Below are 13,048 nucleotides of genomic sequence, written 5' to 3' on the forward strand. Positions count from 1 at the left end.
AAATTAAATTGTGTGCTGACTGAATAGCTGAAACTGCAAAAAAATGAATTTGAATTGTGTGCTACTGATGCTGAAATTGTAGAAAAATTAAATTTGTGTGCTGACGAATAGCTGAAACTGCAGAAAATTGAATTTTGTGAGCTAAATGCATGGTTGCTGTTCTATGTTGCAAATGCAAGAAAAAAAAAGCAGAAAAGATGAGTGTGGTAGTAACATGCAGAAAATATGCATGGTTGTTGTTCAATGAGTATGGTTGCAAATGGAGAACAGAAAATGTAGAAAAAAAAAATGCATGGTTGCTGTTAATGAGGTGGTTGCAAATGCGAAAAAAAAAAAATGAGTGTGGTTGTAACATGCAGAAATTGAATTAGGTGAGCTGAATGAGTTTGTGAGATGAATGCAGGTTTGAAGTGCAATGTAGAAAATGAAGACTGAAGAAGGTAATGTAGAAAATGCAATATAGTAATGAAGAACAGGTGAATGTGTTTGTAATGTAGAGAACTGAATGAGTTTGTGAGATGAATGTAGGTTTGAAGTGCAATGTAGAAAATGAAGACTGAAGAAGTGTAATGTAGAAAATGCAGAAAAATGACTACTGAAAAAAAAATAAGAAAAATGACTACTAAGAAGTGCGCAGAAAGGTAGCAGAAAGGGTAGAAAGCTGATGCAGAAAGTGTAGAAAAGCTGATGAGAAGTGTAGCAGAAAGTGTAGAAAGCTGAAGAGATATTAGTTTTGATGCATGTGGTCAATGCAGCACTGGATGTGTTAGTTGCCTGATGCAGGTGTAAAAGGAAGTGTAATCAAAAGGAAGAAGTCTTGTTTGAGAGGAAATTAGATATAGTGCAGGAGAATGTTTCTTGTGTAGGTGAAAAAGTCTAGGTTAAGAGGAATATTAGATAGGATGTAGGAGCAATCTACAAACTGTAAAGAAGGAGGGTGTGTTTGCAACTGTGTCTAAATAAGTCAAGGCACCGTTTAGTATTTGTCTTGCCAAAACGCTGCGTTTAGCTACAGATACCAACTATTAAACAGTTGGTCGTCTTCTTCACTTATACAGAAAAATCAGAGAACAATTTACAGTACAGTTTTTTTTTTTTTTTTTATGCGATTTTTCTTTCCTTCGTTCAGTTTCATTAGTTTTCTACAAGATCTTTCACTAACCAACAAAGAACTCTTACAACTATCCAAAAAGGCTTAACATAAAAGCTCTCTGGTTGAAATGCAATTGCAACTTAGTTCATTCTTCGTTCACTCTCCACTTACAATCTAATTTTTTTTATTCTGATTATTGTGTGATAAAGGATAGAAGCGGCCAATTGATACTACTTCAAGGTACGATTAAGGATGGTCTGCACCAGTTAGATGTTCCATCACAATGTCCTATAGTTGCTATTGCTGTTGCTGTTGCTACTGCCAGTCCTGATGTCCCATTTACTGCTACCAATTCTGGTGTTCGTTTGGCTCTCAAGTGAACTTTAGGAATAATTCAGAAGATGTTTTAAGTCCAGTAGTTAATAAAGCTGTCATTTCATCATTTGTATCAAATAAGATTTCTGCCTGCAAGGGTGTTGATGATGTATCTGCCTCTTCATTACTGTGGCATGCTAGACTTGGGCACCCTAGTGCTAAGTCATTACAAGTTGTATTAAATAAACTGAATGTAAAACATTCATCATATTACAATGCAAATTCTATATATGAAGCATGTTTGTTTGGGAAGTTAAAACAGTGCAGTTTTCCTGTGTCTTTATCAAGAGCAAAGGCTCCATTGGAATTAATACATTCTGACTTATGGGGACCTGCCCCAATATTGTCCAAAGAAGGGTACCGGTATTATATAATTTTCTTGGATGATTTCAGTAGATTTACATGGATTTATCCACTCAAAGTCAAGTCTGAAGCATTTGAAGGTTTTACTCAGCTTCATGTATTTGTTGAAAAACAATTCAATGCTAAGATTAAAAGTCTACAAACTGATTGGCGTGGGGAGTTTAGGTCTTTCTCCAAGTATCTCAGCTTGCATGGTATAATGTTCAGACATCCCTGCCCTTATTTACACCAGCAGAATGGAAGGATAGAAAGACGACACCGATCTATTACTGAATTTGGACTATCTCTCCTAGCACATGCCAGCATGCCTCTAAATTTTTTGTGGCTGTCCTTCTCCACAGCAGTCTATCTGCTTAACAGATTGCCATCCACTGTTCTCAATCTCGTGTCTCCTCTCGTTGTGTTGATGCAACATGAACCTAATTATCTTGATCTTAGAGTCTTCAGATGCAGCTGTTTTCCATACCTTAGACCGTATAGCAAACATAAGCTCTCATTTCATACTGAAAAATGTATATTTATAGGCTATAGTCTTTCTCATAAAGGCTATAAATGTATGATCAAATCTGGGAGAATTTTTGTAGCCAAACAGGTGAAGTTTAATGAAGAGGAGTTTCCCTTCAAATCTGGTTCTGATGATACTGCAAACATTGGGTCTTCTGGTTCTGTACCAAACATACAGTCTAACTCTGGTTCTGCATGGTTCATACCTGAATGTACAGCAGTTTCTCCTAGCAAACCTATTGACCCGACTGTAACTGCAAGTTTGTCTGCTGAATTTACAGTCGGTATTGGTAGAAATGTTAATAAAAACACTATGAGTTCTAGGACTACTACTGCAAAGGATATAAGTGGAGAATTACCCACTGAATTTCAAGAACCTGCACAGATTGTAACATCCTCTGTCTCACCATAATGTATTTTACCTATGGCATTTCAAGACCATGAACAGGCTGGAACATCTTCTGTCTCTCCTGGATGTGTACATGCTGAATCCTCATACTCTGCCTATGACATAGCTTCAGTTATCAATCCCACCACTCATCAAGGCATTAATTTAGAAGTTGTTCTGCCTATAACAACACCAGATCATGAAGTTTCCTCTGCTAATACACATCCTATGGTCACACGACTTAAGGCCAAGCATGCACAATCATCAGCTCAAGCTTTCCTCACTACTCAAGTTATTCTCAAAGAACCTCAGCAAGTTAAAGAAGCATTGTCTATCCCTGAATGGAAGGCTGCTATGGAGAAGGAATATCAAGCTCTTCTTGAGAATCAAACATGGGAGTTAGTTCCATATGAGGAAGGTATGCACATTGTTGGCTGTAAATGGATTTTTAAAACCAAACTTAACTCTGATGGAACTTTGCAGAAGTATAAAGCTAGGCTTGTGGCTAAAGGGTTTCAACAAACCCCTGGCCTAGATTACTTTGATACGTTTTCACCCGTGGTCAAGGTTGCTACAATTCGCATTATGTTCACTCGAGCAGTCCATCATAGCTGGGAGATTCATCAGCTAGATGTGAACAACGCATTTTTAAATGGGGATCTTACGGAGCACGTGTACATGATGCCCCCTGAAGGTTTTTCCCAACCCACTATTCCAGCACAAGTTTGCAAACTGAGAAAAGCCTTATATGGGTTGAAGCAAGTCCCCAGGCCTGGTTTGATAAACTGAAAACAGCCCTCCTGTCTTGGGGTTTTAAAAATAGCACTTCGGATGTATTTTTGTTCTTCTACAATGCTGGATCAGTTGTAGTCTATTTGTTGGTGTATGTTGATGATATTTTGGTAACTGGAAATTCTCCTGAACTTATAACTAAGGTGATTCAAGACCTGAACAGTCAGTTTGCATTAAAGGTGATGGGTCCAGTCCATTTTTTCCTTGGATTTGAGGTTAAAAGGAATACTTCTGGTCTGTTGCTTACACAGTCCAAGTATGCAAAGGATTTACTGGAAAAGGCAAATATGGCAGGGTGTAATCCTAGTTCTACTCCTATGGCTGTTGGAACTAAGCTCAGTAAAGAAGAGGGAGAGTTGTTTGATCAACCGACATTTTATCACAGCATAATTGGCGGTTTACAATACCTAACACTGTCCAGGCCTGACTTAGCTTTCACAGTGAATAAGTTAAGTCAGTTTCTTCAGCATTCGACCATAGCACATTGGGTAGCATGCAAGAGGGTGTTACGGTATATTCAAGGAACACTGAACCATGGTCTGCTGTTTACAAAACACTCACATCTGGAGCTTGAAGCGTATGCCGACGCTGATTGGGCAAGCGATATTAATGATTTCGCAGATCCACTAGTGGGTATGCCATTTTCCTTGGTAAAAATCTGGTTCAATGGAGTTCCAAAAAGCAGAAAGTAATGTCACTTTTATCAACAGAAGATGAGTACAAATCCCTCAGTCAAGCTGCCATTGAAGTTGTCTGGATACAACAGTTATTTCAAGAATTAAATTTTGATATCAAGCATGCTCATGTGATCTGGTGCGACAACATGAGTGCAGGGGCTCTCTCCTCAAATCCAGTTTTTCATGCTCGCACTAAACACATAGAAATTGAGGTTCACTATGTGCGGGAATTGGTTGCAAGGAAGGTTGTAGCAGTGCAGTATGTTGCATCTGAGTATCAGAAAGCAGTCATCTTGACTAAACCCTTATCTGGAGCTAGGTTTCAACTGTTGCGAGAGAAGTTAAATGTCACTACAGAATTACCTGAGTGCACTGCCTAAGCGAGAATGCAGTTGACGCACAGGAGAAAACTGAAAAACTGTAGAAAATTGAATTTATGCGCTGACTGAATAGCTGAAACTGCAGAAAAATTGAATTTGAATTTGTGTGCTGACTGAATAGCTGAAACTATAGAAAAATTAAATTTGTGTGCTGACTGAATAGCTGAAACTGCAGAAAATTGAATTTTGTGAGCTGAATGCATGGTTGCTGTTCTATGTTGCAAATGCAAGAAAAAAAAAATGCAGAAAAGATGAGTGTGGTAGTAACATGCAGAAAATATGCATGGTTGCTGTTCAATGAGTATGGTTGCAAATGGAGAACAGAAAATGTGGAAAAAAAAATGCATGGTTGCTGTTAATGAGTGTGGTTGCAAATGCAGAAAAAAAAATGAGTGCGGTTGTAACATGTAGAAAATTGAATTAGGTGAGCTGAATGAGTTTGTGAGATGAATGCAGGTTTGAAGTGCAATGTAGAAAATGAAGACTGAAGAAGTGTAATGTAGAAAATGCAATATAGATAATGAAGAACAGGTGAATGTGTTTGTACAATGTAGAGAACTGAATGAGTTTGTGAGATGAATGTAGGTTTGAAGTGCAATGTAGAAAATGAAGACTGAATAAGTGTAATGTAGAAAATGCAGAAAAATGACTACTGAAAAAAAAAATAAGAAAAATGACTACTGAAGAAGTGCGATGCAGAAAGTGTAGCAGAAAGGGTAGAAAGCTGATGTAGAAAGTGTAAAAAGCTGATGTAGAAAGTGTAGCAGAAAGTGTAGAAAGCTGAATAAGATATTAGTTTTGATGCATGTGGTCAATGCAGCAACTGGATGTGTTAGTTGCCTGATGCAGGTGTAAAAGGAAGTTGTAATCAAAAGGAAGAAGTCTTGTTTGAGAGGGAATATTAGATATAGTGCAGGAGAATGTTTTCTTGTGTAGGTGAGAAAATCTAGCTTAAGAAGGAATATTAGATAGGATGTAGGAGTACTCTGCAAGGTGTAAAGAAAGGAAGGTGTAATTGGCCTTTGGCTGAGTTTGACCATTCAAATGTTAATTTTACCCTTAGTTATCATTATTACAATATTAAAATAAATATCAAATAATCTACAATCACTCTTCCATCTTTATCGAACAAATTCATTAATAATAAATGTCCAAATTAATAAAAATCAACCAAAAAGTAAACAAAAAAAAAAAAAACTGGATTAAAAGTTAACAACAAACCTCATATAAGAAAATTGAAATAGAAATTTAATCATTATCTTCAACGGGTTAATTTTATGCGCACCCCGTGTAAATTCTGTGTTTAAGCGACACATTAATTTTCAGTGGGTTTATAAGCCCCTACTATTTTCAGAAAGTCTTAAATAAGCCCCCACTGTTAAGACCGCGTTGGCTCAAGATAAATGAAAAGTATTAAATAGCTTTATCAACCTTATTAAAGCTGCTCAATAAAAATAGAAGGACAAAAAAGAAACTTCAGACAAAATTCTAAAACATCCCTACAGGTTTTCAAATTCACAAATAGACCTCTAAAAAAACATTACAGGTTTGAAAACCTACAAGCAGGCCCCTGTGATCTGGGTTTCTTTAATGTGGGGAAGTCTTCAAGCCACAAACCACCACAAACTTAGCCCTATCCAGCACCAGAAAACCACGATCCGGCCAACCAGACAACAAATCAATTCAAATTAAAATAAATACAGATTGACAAAATCAACTGTACAAAGCTGAACACCAAAGAAAAAAACTATCCAACTAATTAATTCCCAAACACAATCTCAAATATCAAAACAATTCCCAAGTACAATCTTTAGACATGAAAACAATCCGAATTAACACAAATCTCTTATTGACATAATCAACACGGTACAAGCACAAAATCAATAATTTCAGCAAAATCAAAATCAATAAAGTATTACAAAAAAAAAAAAAAAAAAAACAATTTCTTCATTACACAAAATCAAATTCTTCAATAAAACTTCCACCAAAATTAATATCTATAGCACATTGTTTTGAAGAAAGTTGATGATTTGAACTTGAATTTGTGTACGTTGAAGCCACCACCTACAATAACCACTACTAATTCAATTGGTATTGAAGTCACCCACTCTTGATTTGAATAGTGGGTATTGAAGCCACACCCACAATCCACTGCTGATCAAGCCCAATATAACTAAGAGAAGTCGCCTCTCACCTGCTTCTTTGTTGTGTCCTAATTTCTCGAATTTAGGATATGGAAAAGAATGAGAGAGGGGACGAAGAGAGAATAAAGAAAATGGCAAGAGAATGAGGGAGAATAATATTGAAGAATCCAATTCATCACAAGATAACACCTTTAGATATGCCCACCACCACTGGTGGGGTGAAATCGTGTGTATAACTCTTTTATAGCCTTTAACATTACATTTTTCTAGATGCATAGAAACTAGCAACTATGCGGTAATGTTCTACAATCAACATTACACCAACCAATTTGGCCTTGCTTGTGCCGACGAACACTCAGCCAAGATAATGGTCATTGCACCTCTCAGTAATGATACTGTTTTTTTTTTTTTTTTTTTTCCTTGATTGTTTTTACCTTTTTAGAGGATTATGAGCGATCTGGGTGAATGATTCTTTGGTTTAGTTTTATTTTTTAGGGAACTTTTGGTTTTATAATGTTTTATATGGGGAGTTATATAATAGAAAGATAGATCACTTTAAGATTATTGAAAATATTTAGAAAATGTGTTGGTTGGTTTGAATAAATTGGTGAGTATGTTACATAATATTTTTGTTAGAAGGATAAATGGGTGAGTATGTTATATAGATTACTAAATTGCCCTCATTTTTAAATATTAATATAATATTTTTTGTATCATCTCTTTTACCACCTATATTTGAAATTTTAATAAAACCCCCGCATATAAAACTTTAATTCATAGCAAAATCACCCTACCACCCCAAGCCACTGCGGCAACTGTCGAAAGTCTCCGTAATGGTGCACGACTAGAGGATCTGGTCGTCGCTGCTAGTCGTGCGCAGGTAAGGCCATTTCAGCCAGGATCTCTGATTTATGGCCGAAAATGGCCAAATCTGGTTGTTTCTATGGTTGTTTCATGGCCAAAGGTGGGTCGTGAAATAGCCATATAGAAACAGCCTTACCAGTGCACAACCAGCAAGATCCTACCGGTTGTGCGCTTGTATGGCAACTGTCGCTGGCGGTGGTCTTTGGTGGCTGGAGGTATTTTGTTAACTTTTAAATTTTTTGTGATTGGAGTATTTTAGCTAAATTCCCAAATGTAGGGGGTCTAAGTAATGGTTATTTGGTAGACATTTGAGGGTAATTGGTGCCAAGTTGTATTTGATTAAGGGCAAAAAGGTATAAAAATTAGATTACCTGGCAATCTTTTAATAACATCTCCTGGGAAGGGTATCTAATTACCTCCTGTTTAACCAACCATAAACACAATTTGCAATAAAAGATATCGTAAATTTTATATTCCAAACCAAACAAGGGAATCTTGAAAATTAAACCCAGATTACCCTCGTAATATTATGTGACCTCAAACCAAACGGACCTTTAGGGTTATTTATATTGGGTGAAAAGACATGAATACTATTTTGTTTTATGAGGTAAGTAAACGGACATTTATTAAAGAAATCATATAAGTATAGTGTTTGTTGAAATATGATTGGTGAATCGATGATTATAGCTTTGTTGTGGAACTGATTATTGTTTACGGGTCAGATTTTCATTTATATGTTCTGATCCAACCATAATCAGATTTTGTTTTATTATGTTCAATTTCCTCTTTGTTATGGAAATCAACTAAGTTTGTGTTAAGTGAAAGAAACTCTGTGAAATGATATCGTGATACATACATGTTTTGAAAGAAAATGTTTTATAAAAGATTTATGAAAAACTCTGGTTTCCATACTAAGTTAGCATTCACTATTATTGAAGAATGAATACACAGTGGATTTGGCATAAAGGGTCCTACGGTTCCAAGTTGTCTAAGATAATTATGATTTCAATTATTCCAATTAATATATGTTGATGGATTTTTAATAACCATGATTTCAGTTGTGTTGTTCACGTCATTAAAATCACTCCCTTAATATCTTTAAATGTAGGGCGTGACAGTGATTTTACGACTAAATCTCCTTTAAACAAAACCTCAATAATTTAGGAATTAATTAAATTAATGAAGATGATTGTATAGGAAATTTCTCTTCTATATATACGGCACGAGTGCCAGCCAAGTTGAGCCGCTCGCGAGCGCTCAAGCTCGGCTCGCGTCGGTTATAATGTCTAGTCGAGTTTGAGCTCGCCAGATTTTAGTCGACAACGAGCTCGAAAAGCTCGATTGAGAAAGGGAAAAAAGGGAGAATTGGAAAGTTTTTTGGTGAGCTCGAGTTCAAACTCGAATTTATAACATCGAGCTCGAGCTCAAATTTTCAAGCTCGCCAAGGTCGAGCTCGACACTATGGCAAATGAGTCGAGATCGATTAACCCAAAGCTCAACTCGGCTCATTTACATCCCTATATTATAGGGAAAGGTTTGTCAGAATTATAAAATCTCAACAAAAACTAAAAAGAACTCAAGAAACAATGTAAATCAAGCAATTAAGACAATAGAGAAATCAATGAGATAAACGAGATTGACGGTTTATTCGCCACCACTAGACATGGATCGCATATAATAAAAGCACTCTTTAACTTTCTACCCTCTTGATCACATCAGCTCAGAAAATATCAAACGTTGATAAGTCTATCTCTCCTTACTGAGTCGTTTGATTAGACACGGTCATAACCCAATTCCCTATTTATTAGATAACCTAGGATACAATCTCTAGATTCAAAGTAATAAAAGCATTAAGTTGCGAGAGACCTACTGAATCAAGGCTAAACTCATAAGGTCGGTTTAGTTATCTTGAGTGATTACCCCTCATGTATGCAGGCATACACTTTACCACTAGTTATTTAGGTTAATAAAGTGATTCCGTACTAAACAACCTAAATTGGCATTAATAGATTAAACCTAACGATTTAATTGGCCACTTAAACAATTAGAAGAATCTAGTTAAACCCTATTTTCAGATAAATAATCACATAACCAAGAGGAATCAAAAGATAAAAAGATGCAGATTTTATTGAACACAAGACATGTCTAGGGTTTTGAAATCACCCTCAATCGCAAAAGAATTAGTTCTTCATGAATAAATATGAGAACATCATTGTATTATTCATAACAAATAATAATAACAAAGAAGAAGAAAAACTTAGTGAAACTTGGATGGATTAATGGAATTGATGATGATCTCCTCCAATTCTTCTTCTCCAAGCCTTCTTTAATCTCCCTTTTTCTTCAGTTCTTGAATAATCTTTGTTCTCTCTTTCTTTATCTCCAAAAGAATTCTTAAAATAATGCTAAAAGACTTATATTTATATCCCACAAGGGTTAGGGTTTTGTTTTCCTCAATTCTAGTTAGTTTAGGACTCTTAAACCCTATTTTCCTAGTCAAAAACGGAAGAAAAGTTCCCAGTTGTCGTGACTGTGCCTTAGCACTGTGCTGTAGCACAGTAGCTACTAGAAAAAGTATGCCGCGGCACAGTAGCTACTGGCCTTCTTCCCATATCATTCCACTGTTCTTCAGAGATGGTGATTTTTGAACTCGATAACGATGAAATTTGGAAACGTGGTAAACATATGAAATGTAGCCCTTCGAATCATATTTCCAAACATTCAAGAACCGTCTTAATACAAGTTCTACAACTCAAGATATTCTCAAAATACCGAGGTATGCTCAAGCTGGAATGTAATCTAGAATCTTCTCTTTACTTCAACTTCCATGACTTCTTCAATTCAACTCCGATTCTCGATCCGTTTGTTTCCAGTCATCACAAATTCTCTCGCCAACATCATCTCTCACCCGAATATTATTTTTGAGCCTTATTCCCTGAAAACACAACAAAAATACTCGTGATCCTGAAAAGTGCATTTATTAAACAATTAAGTTAATTCATACGAATTAATCCTAATTTCCAACAAATGATACCTATAAACCACTAAGTATAAGTGTATTTTCAAGAACTTCTCATTAGGCATCAAAATGGATGAAAGAAGTTGATTTATTAGGTATACGGTTGTGTGGAAGGCAAACCACCAGTAACGAAGAGGCTTGAGCCAACAGTGTAAGTCCAATTTCAATAACATGTCGATGCTTGCATTCTACCTTGCCATTTTGATGATGAATATGAGGACATGGATGCCGAAAATGGATACCTTGTTGTGTAAAGTAAGCTGCCACAGGTCTGAACTCACCACCCCAGTTTGATTGAAAGGATCGAATTTTCCTGTCAAATTGTTGGTCTACTAATTTGGTAAAATGAATGACAGTGGAACTGACTTCAGATTTGAATTTGAGAGGGTGGATCCAAGTATATCTGGTGTAATCATCCACAAACAGCAAGTAATATCTAAAACCAAAGGCAGATGCAATGGGAGCTAGTCCCCAAACATCAGCAAACACCAACTCAAAAGGTTTAAGAGATTGAGAAGAAGAAGATGGTTGAATGTTAATATGAAGTTTCCCATATTAACAAGCTTCACAGAAATGGACTTTATTGATTTCGGCATGATGTTTTACATTCATGTCTTTCACAACTGATTTAAGAACATAAAAGTGAGGGTGTCCTAATCTTCTATACTAAAGTAAAACAACACCATCAACCATTGTAGTTGGAAAGCTGTTTGCTAGCTTAGTGGCATTATTTTCAGAGTTATTCATAGCTAAAGTACTAGAGGTAACATGCAAAGATGGCAGAGAGAACACTCCAGTAGGCTGAAAGGATTGTTTCCTAAGAGAATTTTTTAGAGATATTTTATCTTGTTTGGTTGTAACACATCCAGCGATAGGTATGGCAAGCTGGTACAGTCCATTATTTAGAAATCCTTGAAGCAGAACTTCTTGAGAGATCTTGTCCTTAATAATACACCCATCAGTAGAGAACTCCACAACAACATTATTATCTTTTGTAATTTTTGAAATACTAAGCAAATTCTTTGTTACATGAGGAACACAACGTATATTTTGAAGGTAAAGAGATCTATTGAGACAATTTGAGGGAAAAGTAGTCAAACCTGTATGAGAGATACCAAGGCACTGTCCATTTCCAACTTGTAAAGTTTATGGACCATTATATTAATTTTTCAAGGACAAATTTTGTATGTCAAGAGTGATGTGATGAGTTGCTCCAAAGTCAATGAACCAATTTGGATCCGTGACAATGAGAGGTGAAGCTATTTGTGAAGGATGAGTTGTTGTAGAATTTTTTTTTGGTGATTCTCAAAAGTTCTTTCAAAACCATATGTGACTGGTCTTGGAAAGTACTGCTGCTTTGAATTTGTTGTGCTTGACTAGTACTTTATTAGTGAAGTTTGATCACTTATCATGCTTGTGGGAACCACAGAGGACTGGTTTGCATGGAAAGGTGGATATGCAGAGTGTGTATTTGCAAGGTAAGCTTGTGCAAAATTTATGTTTGATGGACAATTATTGTAGTTTGGTGCAGGTTTGTATCTATGATTTTGAGCTCCTTGAAAATTTGGGTCAAATTCATGATAGCATTGAAGTGTCATGTGTCATGTTTTCCCACACAGTTGACATATCATTCTTGGCTTGTAGAAATTTTGACCTTTACTGCAACCTCTTTCAAAACCTATATTGATCAAGTGTAAGTCCTAACTATTTGTATAGAAGTTTCATGACTCAGTTTGTCCTTGGGATAGTGCATGGGATGATTGGATTGTTGGACTGGTGTGTTGAAATTTGGTCGTTGTGTTTGAGGATTAACAGGCTGTTTGTTGCAAGGAAAGCGGTTACAACATGGAATCCTATATAAGTTGAATGTTGTTTTTCCAATCTCATCTCATGTTTGTGCAACAAGAATTGTGCTTCTTGTAGTGAAACTTCTCCACTTCAAGAGGTTAAATTGGCTACTACTGCGTCATATTCTGTTCTCAGGCCATCAAGGATATACATGAGCAGTTCTTCATCATTTACAACCACTCCACTAGCAGTCAAAGATCTAGCAACTTCTTTCATTTTTAGTACATAGTCATTACTGCTTAGATTGTCTTTTCTAGTGGTTTGTAGGAGGTTTCGTAGATGCAACAATTTTGCTTTTGAATCAATGAGAAAATGCATCTCTAAGGTTTTCCAAATATCAAAAGTTGTTTCACTATTAGCAACATGTCTAAACATTGCTTTGGAAATATAAGATATTAGCTAACCAAACAAAAATTGATCTAATTTCTTCCACAGAGTATGTTATGCATTTATGATTTTCCTAGAATCATCATCCGAAGAGATTATAAGAGCTAGAGGACACGGTTTATCACCTATAACAAAGCCTTCAAGTTCATAGGCTTTTAACACAGGAAGCACTTGTGATTTCCAGTAAGCATAGTTCTTCTCTCCCAACTTTACG

This window comes from Pistacia vera, unplaced genomic scaffold, assembly GCF_008641045.1.
Source record: "Pistacia vera cultivar Batoury unplaced genomic scaffold, PisVer_v2 Contig171, whole genome shotgun sequence".
Lineage (NCBI taxonomy): Eukaryota > Viridiplantae > Streptophyta > Magnoliopsida > Sapindales > Anacardiaceae > Pistacia > Pistacia vera.